Here is a 10,693-nt window from a genome sequence, read left to right as displayed (position 1 = left end):
ACGGTAGCTTGTTACAATAAAAACATCTTTCAAATTTTACAGCATGACAGCATGATAGTGTCATCATTGGAAAAGTATGCTTTACTAAAGCTTATTGTTTAGGCATATCCTTTAGCACAGCTAGGTTATAGTACTTAGTTATAGTAAATAGTCATGAATTCATTTCTTCCAGTGACTAGGCTGTTCATCCCAACTTACTGATGATTTGATGTCTCCTTGGTTTGTAATTCCATTCCAAAATCCTCAGTTCCTGATGGATCTGGTTCTTCTAACGGAAAAGAGATGTGATGTGAAAGCTTCCCCAGCAGCAGTTTGGCTGGTCACCTCTTGTCTGTCTGGTCAGCAGTTTTTTTCTGCCCAGCCACATGGGAAGCCAGGTCTGTCAGCCTGTGCTCTGTCTGTCCTGACACGTCTTTCTTGCTAAAATTATGTTGAGCAGATAATTCAGATGTAAGTCAGATATGAGCAGATAACAGAGCCCAAGCTGCAACTTTCTGAGTTGTCCTGTTCCTGCAGCACTTCCATCTGTTGGTGCTTTCAACATTCCTGCTAAGACAGTCTTGCATGTAAAACATTCAGGTATCTAGCTGTTACTTCTCTGAACTAAATTTTGAAGAATGACTACAGCATGAAACTCATCAAATAAGGGGAAAAGACCAAGGACATCATTGTATGTAGCATGTGGTCCTCCTTGCCTCTTACTTTTGCAAAAAGTCTTCACATTTATCAGTGACTGAAAGCAGGCTCTTATTCAATCTAGAGAGTAGTGAAGGCCATGAGAACTAGGGGGAAGCATTTGTCTTTAGGATTGTATTCCTCTGTTTGGCTAAGTCTGTAAAGCAGCAGTCTGGTGAAAACCAAACTAAACTCTTTTCTGCTGCCTTAGCATGACAGCATGATTTCCTGACACACTGTTGTGATTGCAGATAAAGCTGATGGTTAGCCTTGGGCTGAGCTGAGGCTGGGGCAGGAACGTTATTATTTTGTGTCCCATTTGGTATACATAAATTCTGAAAAAGCGAATGTATGATGCTGGTGAATGGAGAAGAATAAAAACTTCTTTACTGTTTACTGTGCTTTCTGTTGACAGGGTGCTACTGGTGTAACTCACTTCATACCTGGACATCTTGAATGGCATGTGTGCAGATTCAGTGCTTCATACATGAAATGGTTGAGGGTGCCTGTCACCCCTTAAGACCACTCTTGCCATTCATTTAAGAGATTACCGCAATGGGAATGGCTAAGCTCTCTGCTTCTCCTCCAGCTGCTCATCAATGGCTTTGGGGCACCCTTCAAAGTGTGGGGCTGGTGCTGGGCCCTGCGAGGTATCACTGGGCTGGACCTGTTGAGCAGGACTTCCACAGGCTGCCCTGAGAGTGTGACAGGCCTGTCCACAGGGACAGAAAGTGGCTTATGCCCACAGCGGTGCTTTGGGACATTGCAGAGGAGATAGACGCAGTAGGCCTTCACACAAGTGGCAGTAAAGCCCGTTGTTTAAAGAGGTGTATGCCGCTTTTCACTGCTTGTTAAACTGTTTTCCTTCTGAGCAATTAGTTCTGAAGCAGCTATGTGCAGACAAATCTGTGAGCAATTTAGCTTGCTGTGCTGCAGAGCTAGCTGCAGCTGTCCCGGCGTGACCTGGGAGAGCGAGAGTGAGCGCTTTGGCAGGCAGCTCCCTCCAGGCTCTGCTTTCTGATTTTATTCCCAGTATTCTGACTGGCTGTTTATGAGGAGGCTTTAGGGGAAAGAGATGATCCATATGTTCATCGGGAAAGCCACAGAAAGCAGTGAGGCCTGTGGGGTCCCCGCAGCAGCATAGGATGACTGACTTGGAGCAATGTCAAAGGACGTGCGGCAGTGCAGGGCTGCCGCCTGGCCCTGCAGTTAGTTCTCTCTTTACTTTCAGGCTAGGCCTTCCCAACCTGAACAGGGGACTTAGGTGTTCAATCTATCAGATATCTGGACCTGGATCATATCCAGCTTTGGACATCTTAGCTAGAGCTTGACTTATTAGTTATTGCATATCCTTACTTCAGTGTCAAATATGATGTCTTCAGCTTCTTTTCTTGGAGACACTTTCCTCATAACACTTGGGGGACTGCAGGAAAAAAAAAAAAAAAAAAAAGACAGGGCAGAAAAAATACCTCAGGCAGCTGCCACAAAGTAGATAACTACAACATGCTGCAAGTTCAAACCCTGATTTCCCTTGCAGTAACTCACATGAGTTTGGTGTAAGCCATTTACGAAATCAACTGTGGTAATTCAGAATAAGTCTCTCCTGCTGAAGGGTAAGTGCCTCAGCAGACTGGTGAGCAGAGAGTTTGACAAGGCCCTGAGACTGGGTCCCAGAGATGTAGATGGTCAATCCTTGCTTACAGGCATCTCCCATTTCTCAAAAATGGGCAGATGAGAGAATGGTTGAAAGGACCCAGGGTTACATACCCACAGAAAAATACTTCTCTGCACATATTTCACAGCTTCATTTTGTTGTTTTGGAGGTGTTCAGCTGGCCAAATAAAGAGAATTTATCTTAACAAAACAGCAGTCACCAGTCACAACAAGTTTTGTTGTCTGCAGGCAAGGTGGGTCTGTGGGTCACCTTTGCTCAGTGCCTTGGCTTCATCAGGATGGGTCTGGGGTGCCCATGATGGGCACTGCCCCTGTGCTGTACCCACATGCCTGCCAGCATGGAGCTTATCCCACCAAGATACAGGCGCCCACCTGAGGCACCTGGAAGGCAGTGGTTGACCTTGTGAATCCTTGTAGTCACTGGGAAGGGCTTCACCCCTCAGAGGGCAGCTATAGCCTTTGGTGGCCTGTATCTTCGCTCTGTTAGCAAAGCCCTCTCTGATTTACCTCCAACTGAGCTGCATAAGGTAAGCTAAATTAGTAACTGGTTTTTGTCCACATATTCTTTTTGTTTTCTTTAGGGACTATGCTCGTTTAATTCCTTCTCTTACTCTGTCTTTTGTCTGTCTTTCCATCCCATTTTTTCTCTGCAAGCAGTCAGTTAGACTGTTGTGTAGCATTCCCAGCACTAGTGATGTTTTGCTACTGCTTGACATCCCAGGCTGGCAACAGCTCCTGGTGCTGATACTTCCATTTCCTTCTTTTAATGATGTTGGAGGAGTAAAAACAACAATCTTACTTTGGTGAAGCCCATTATGCTATGACTAATTGCTCTACTCTGGTCTGTCAGTGAGCAACTGGTTTGCATCAGATACCCAGAGGAATAATTTTGGGAAGATTGCATCTCCAAATTCTATGTATATGCATTTTGAGATACACATGCATAAGAACCACAGAGCCAGGCTGGAGATCTTCCAGAGCTAAATTCTCCTCCAGAGTGACTAGATGAATAATGTACAGCTGTAATTGCATGTGGTGCTCCTGGGGATCTTTCCAAGCCCTCCAGTCAGCCCCCCCAGTAGCACAGCCCATGTTCCACACTGGGCTCTGTATCTAAGGCATCATGTGGCATCTGCTTGCACGTTGGCCAGTCCCTCAGAGCTGAGTGCAATTTCCTGCACCACAGGACCATCCATCAGCTCCCCGCAGCACCGTGACTCATTTGCCCACATCTTCCAGCTTCTCCAACAAGGGAAGTGTGTATTTATTGAGAGTGTTCTCCTTCACCATGCACTGCTGATAGGTGGGGTACAGCCTGGAAAAGGTGGCCTGCTCCTGGGAATCAAACAGTTAGAAGGTAACAACATGGAAACCACTGAAGGTGATTAGCCAGAAGGAAATTTTTCCCCTCAGTGTGGGTCTGCTGTGGCTGGGAAAGGAAGCACTGAGAGAAGGAGAGGAGTGATGAGGGCAAAGCCTGTTCACTCGGGCACCAGACAGTGCAGCCTACAGCCGTGCGTAATGTAATGGACAGCCCCAACATCCCACAGAGTGGCTGGATACATGCCTTCTGTTACCTTCCAAAAAACGCATCCAAATTACCTTTGAAATTGTCTAGCTTTAATTATTTTCCCTCTCTTGGCATAAGAACAGAGAGTTCCAGGCCTTTTAGGAGCAGAAGCAGGAAAAAAAAAAAAAAAAAAAAAAAAAAAAAAAAAAAAAAAAACACCTCATGATGAGCAGACATTGTGTGTGTGTGTATTATACACAGCCTGGGCCAGAAGTTGGATAATGTCTTTTTAAGTGCTACTACTTCCAAGTATCATCTTGGCACACCCCAGACATCTATCTTTCATTTGCTAGCTGAAGGAAGACTGATTCATCTTGAAAATCCGTTTTCGAGACACTATAAACTTGTGGCTCATGAAAACATGCTGTTCCCCAGGGTGCGGCTTTGTTTGTCATTTCACATCGTGTAGTTGTACCGTGGATGTGGAGAGCCTCGAACAAACCCCTCACCTTGTAAGAGCACTGCAACAACCTGTCAGGAGTGCCAGAAACAGGTATGTGCCAGAAACAATACTCAAAAAGGACAGGCACTGCAGACAGCAGAAGAACTCAAGCAGTCTTAAGCAACAGCAGTTCTTGTCTGTTTTTTTCCCCTGGTTTTCCAGGTATCTGATTTAACACATTAAGATTGTTGCTCCTACTGGGAAGATTACTCTCCACTGAGATTTCTCCTTCATAGCTCCGTATACCTAGAGGAGGACCCTGTAATATCAAAGTCTGCTTATCTTCAGCTTCCAATCCCTCCTTAAAAGATTCATTTTCTTTGGTGTTTCCAAGAGGCTTGGCAGTGGTGAGATTTTGGGTGAGACAGACACCTCTTGGGTTGTCTCCCAGTTTTCTCATGCTCTTCCACATCTCTCTAGAGCCATCCCTTGCCCCAGTCTGTGGTTAGACCTGTGATGATTATAGGGCTGTTTTCAGCCGTGTGTGTTCACTGCCATCAATTAGAAGAGAGAGAGAACTGCTTAAAATAGCAAAGTAAAGCTACTTGGGTAGTGGGTTAGATGGGCTTTGAGCTGTTGTCAATGGTGTTTCAATGGATGGAGAGGTTGTGGGCTCTCCCTTCTTGGAGATCTTCAAAAGCCACCTGGACATGGTCCTGAGCAAGTGCCTCCTGGTAGCCTTTCTTGAGCAGGAAGGATGGGCCAGATGACCTCCAGAGGTCCCTGCCACCTCAGCCACTCTGTGGTCCTGTGATTCTGTTTGCATTTCCCATTCAAGCAGTGCCTGTTTCATGCCACCCAGTTACTCAGGAACTGATTTACCTGGCGGGCAGGATTTAATGCACAGAGGTACAACGAGCTGTCACCACCTGCAGTGGCATTGCCAAATGAGTGGCAAACCCTTGGCATCTGGGAGCCCTGGTCCCTGCTGCAGGAGTAGGGTGACAGCCCCTGTGCAGGAGGGCAGGACGTGCACAAAGCAGGGGCTCCCACAGTTGCTGGCCTGTCAGCACCCCCTGCCAGTGGTGAGCTGTAGGCCATACCCCAGGCATCTCCTGAGCTTCTTGTCCCTGTTCTGGCTTCTGCTGTGCCATGGAGGGGTGACAGCCAAATGGTCACCCCAGCCCCTCTATCTCCTACCATACGCCTGCTTCTGCCTCTCCAGGGGCCGAGAGGGACCTGAAAGTCCTCATCTCCACCCCTTCACTGCCAAACTGCCCATGCACACACCATGGCTGAATTCAGGCTCTGTGCTGTCAATGGAAAGTTGACACTACTGCTGAGGGTGTAAGGTGCCAGTGCTATGGCCCTGGCAAAATGTAATGGGTCACAAATAGTCTCTAGTGAGCTTGACCAAGATAACACCTGAGGGCATTAGGAGCCCCTTCTCCTGTGGAAAACAATTTGTTACTTAATATGTTAAGGACAGTAGTAAAAGTGTTTTCTCCTTTTCTTCCTTCTTCTCTCTCCTGCTTCCCTTCCCTCTCCTTCTCTTCTTCCTCCCTCTTCTTTACCTCCACATCTTTTTCCTGCTCTTCACCCTCCTTTTTACATTTTCTTCACCCTGACAAATGTCAAAGCAATCTCTGACATCTTCATATGAAGGAGCCTCCTTTGCCCCCTCCATACCCAGCCACCTGCCACCCCTGCCACCACTTCCCTGCCACAGGGAGGTGACACATCCCCTCAAACAACAGCAGACCTTTTGTCGGGGTCCTGAAGCCACCGATCTCTTCTGCACCAGGATCTGTACTAGCAGCTGCTTGAAAAGAGAGCTACCATGCTCAGAATTCCTGCTTTTCCCTTCTATTCCCATCTTTCTTCCCAGTATATGTACACAGCCCCTTTCTGAGACCTGTGGAGCAAAACTAGCTCCAGGGAACCCCCCATCAGCAGTATCTGCTGGGCCTGCACCTATGGCAGTGTGCATGAAAGAGAAGTATTCATTGTCCTTGGAGAAACTTTAACATTTCAGTGTGTATTTTTGTTCGCTTCAACAAAATGAAAAATCAAAATACTGAGAGGTTTTGTGCAACACAGCATTCCAAAATGTTTTGATTAGGAATAGTTGAAGAATAAAGTTTATTTTACAGTATGACAGTTTACACCGAGTGATGAAAATGGAATGCAACACATTAAATCCGCTTGAAATAAAACATTGTGATGTATTTTAAAACCTTTTTGTTGACACTTTTGTGGAGATCAGTTCATTCCCCTAAAATATTGCAAGTATATTTAAGGCATTTTTCTACTTAAGTGCTATTGTCTTGTAAAAAATCAACATTTTTTACTTAACGTAGAGCCTTGTCTCTTCCTGCAATTTAGACGTTCACCAGAAGGTGGGGCTTAATGCCTTGGAAGCAAACGAATTAAAAATTCTTACAACGTCCTTTGGATTGGAGGGCTTGAAATCTGTCCTCTCTACTCCCCATTTTGCAGCGGAAATCCTTCTGGATCATCATGACAATCCCCCAGGCCATTAAACCTCAGATTCGGGAGTCTTAAATGGACCCAGCCTGTCTGACACATTGCAGTCAAAAATCTTCGTATTTTTGAATAATAAGAAGAATAATTTTGTCCCTGGAGATGCTACTGACTTTCTTCAGAATTACTTGGAAACCAAGGAGTGGGGAGAGGGGAGGGTATCAGTGGGTCAGGAGTTGGTCAGTTTGATCCCTGCATGGCCAGTCATGATGTTATGGTCTGTTTGATTGACTCTTGGCAATCTTGGTCTCACATGAGCTCCCAAGAAAGCTCTGTCTGGTGCGCACACCACTGCTAACTAGCAGTGTTGAGAGCTTCTGTACCAAGGCGTTAACTCATAACTACAGTCATTGTGCTGCAGTAGCAGGAAGCCTTTGGATAGCATGGACCCAAACCCCACAGTGCCTCAGAGATAAATGTCTCAGATATTAAACAGGAACCAATTCTCTGTGAGGCCATCACAGAGTAACAGAGGAGGGATGAGGGTGTCTGCAGTCACCCGTGTTGTCAGGATGCTGCACAGCAATGGTCCGCACAAGAAGGAGCTTTCTCAGTGCTTTGTCCTTAGACACACACTGTTGCTTAAGTCTACTTGTGCTCATGCTAGATCATGTTTAGTTAGGCAATGTGAAATTGGCAAGTGTTGTCTAGTTGCTTTATGGATGTGCTTAGGACTAAGATTTCATACTGAACAGTTCTTGACTACAACCACAGAATCTCCCTTGGCTTTCGTCGGTGACAGTTCAGGAGGAAGGACAGCTGCCATCTTTGGATGATTCAGGGGTTATTTGAGTCAGGACAGTCTTTATTCATGGTCCTCTTTTACAGGCCAGAAAAGGTGCGATTTGGTTTCAGGTATCTTTGGTGCAAGTTCATACAGATCATTTTCCTAGAGGACATGGGTGGGAAGCATTGATACCTCCCCTAGCTGTGTACAGAGAGAGCAAACTAGTTTCTACTGAAATGGGGTGACCAGAGCAGCTGCTCTGTCTGGTGGCGACTCACATCACAGCCACAGAAATGTCTATTTTATATCACACACTTGTTTCACCTAGACTGGAGTCCAGTTTTTGGCAATGGCCAAAGGCTGATACCTAAGGAAGAGTGTAAGAATAGAGCAAATGTAGAGTGATTGTTCCCTGCACTACTCGTCTGACCAGCAGTGGTCTACAGCTGATTGACCTCCTAAAGATTTTCAGCATCTCTGGTGGGCAGTTTTCCTAGTTCCTGTTTGTCCTATATCTAAACTCCTACCACTTACATTCTGAAACACTTTGGAAAATGCTTGGCTCTAATGGACCCATTGGAAATCAATTCAGTGTTGAGTGCAACAGATTCCTTTGGTTAACCATCTAGCTACTGGCAAAATTAATTAGCAAAGATCTAGTTTTTCCAGTTTTACACATTTATCAACCATTCACTCAAGACAGCAAAAGCCAGGTGAGGTAGCCAAATATTCAACTTATTGAATCATAATGAGTGTTTCAGTGTCCTCTCATGGAAAAGAAATGAGAATCATTTTCTGCATATTTTACTTCAGAAGACTTGGTCTACAATAATCTTATCTCCATTTCAATTGGCGTGCGGTTTATTAAGAGTGAGGATAAGTCCTACTGCCTATTCCAAACATTCCTCTGTTTTGCAGCCTGAAAAGCAATCAATAGACTCATAGCAATATTGGCACTTAGCAGAAGTTAACCACAACTAAGAGTGAAGTTAACACGTCAAACCCACTTGCTCAGGAAGTTCTTGAGACAAATCTGAAATGCAGTGTTCCTGCCTGGCAGCAGAGAATGATTTAAGCATTTTTCTTTGCTTTCAAAATGCATTTAAATGCCAACATTCTCATGGGGGAAATGGTTTTATGAAAAGATTTTCCATCAAAATTATCTTTGTACCCATTTCCCTAGAAAAGAGTTGATTGTCCTTTATTTTCATAACTTCAGTGCCAAGCATCCCAAGTATGAGGAAATACTGAGTTTTGCATTCTACTTGCAACAGCAGTTTCCCTTCAGGCAGCCTCTTCTCTTCTTGCCAGAAAACTCATGCCAATTCCCCTTGCAGTGTTTGGATGGGGCACTGCCACCTGGTGCTGGTGCCGCCAGAGCCCCACTGAGATTGAGATTGTGTTCTTCTGGCTGTTGTACAGCAGGAGAAATGAGATGAACCCTGCCAAGAAGTGCCTACAGGCAGAAAAAAGGAAAGACATACAACTACCAGGCACCAGAAGCTGCTAAGAATTGACCATGATGTAGTGTTTGGTGTTGTTTTTTGTTTGGTTGGTTGTTTTTTAAACATGGATGCCTGCAGAAGTAATCTAGATTACCTGGAAGTATAAATATGATGGGGGTTGCTCAAATCTCATTTCCATCCATCTGCATGGGTGTTCTTGTTCAAAGTGAGGATGATTTGGCTGTTATGAAGCCAGTGTCACTTCACGGTTTTCATGAATTTTTTTTTTTTTTTTTTTTTTTTTTTTTCCCTGAGTGTCCCAATGTGGGCAGGCCACGGTACAACTCCATTTTGCAAGCTGGTGCTGAAGGAGGGAAGGATGGAAGGAAGAGGAGTCATTCTGCTTAGTCAGGGTGAGAAACGAGACCTGAGTGCCTTCTTAAAGGCAAATTTTCTCTTTATGGCAAATTTTGGCATGCAGAAGGCCTATCTGGGAGAAAGCAAGGCAATGTCAAAGGCTCAGAGATGAGAGAGGCTGAAAATGATCGTTTAGGGAAATGTCTCAAAGGTTTAAAAAGAAGCTAGTATTTGACCAAGTGGAGTCAGAGGGTGCTGGGAAGCAAGAGGAAAAACATGGAGAGTTAATAAAATGATTTAGAGTAGCACTCCAAAGGGAATGTGTGCAAGAGCAGACAGAACTGGGAAGGAGGAAGGCTGTGAAATCATGTGAATTAAGACAGAGGGTTCTGGCTGTGAGGACTGAGGAGAAATGATAGATTTTAGAGAGACTGTAGAAGGTGAAGAAAAGTGAGACCTAGAAACAGTTTTGTCTAGACGAAGGAGCACGTGAAAGATGACATTCAAGCAGGGGACACTGAGGGGACTTAGAGGAAGCTGGTATTGACCTGCCAGACACAGAGAGCAGTGCTAAAGTGTCTATCATCATCACAGTCAAGCAGACCAACAACAGAGTAGTCCATGGAAAAGGCAAGATCTTTTTCAGTGAGTCTGAAACATAGATCACAGCTTAAGGGCAAATCAAGGGAAAAGGGTATAGTTGCCAGATAATCATGAGGGTATCAGTGTGGAGGTGAGAGTTGCTGAGGATGTGGTTCCAAGGTTATGATGTTTGGGATAGTCAAAGTCCAAAGAGGTCATCAAAGAGTTATCAGGGGACGGTAATACCAGGATGGAGCAGGGAGAAGCATTAGATGGGTCCTCCTGCCGCCAGGGTAAGTCCAGCTCCCTTTATGGCACCTGGATACCGACAGCCCATAATCCACATTCCCAGGTCAGGTGTCTCAGTAAAATACCTTGTCCCTGAAGCAGAGAAAGAATTTCATCCATGCAAAGCTGAAGGATAAATCACCCCAAATGAAACAAATACTGCAGAAGAGCTGTGCCAGGGTGGCCCAGTGCCATGTTTCCAAACTAGCACTTTAAAGTATGCAGAGCCTTTTCTTGTTAGAAACATCTTTCACCGAAGGCAGTAGCAGCAGAGTTATCCCCACTCAGCTCAGGGAACCTCACATGTCAGCCAAGCATTCCCCTTCTCCCTGGGTCATGGGTAGAGATGGAGCCTGTGGCAGTGCCCTCCAGCCCCATCAGACTGCCCCAGCTGTGCCTGTAGGGCACGCTGCCCTCCCAGATGTGGATCTGGTGGTAATGGCAACCGC

This window comes from Netta rufina, assembly GCF_964035555.1.
Source record: "Netta rufina genome assembly, chromosome: 3".
Taxonomy (NCBI): domain Eukaryota; kingdom Metazoa; phylum Chordata; class Aves; order Anseriformes; family Anatidae; genus Netta; species Netta rufina.
The sequence above is the reverse complement of the archived record's forward strand: the minus strand, read 5'-3'. Positions refer to the sequence as shown.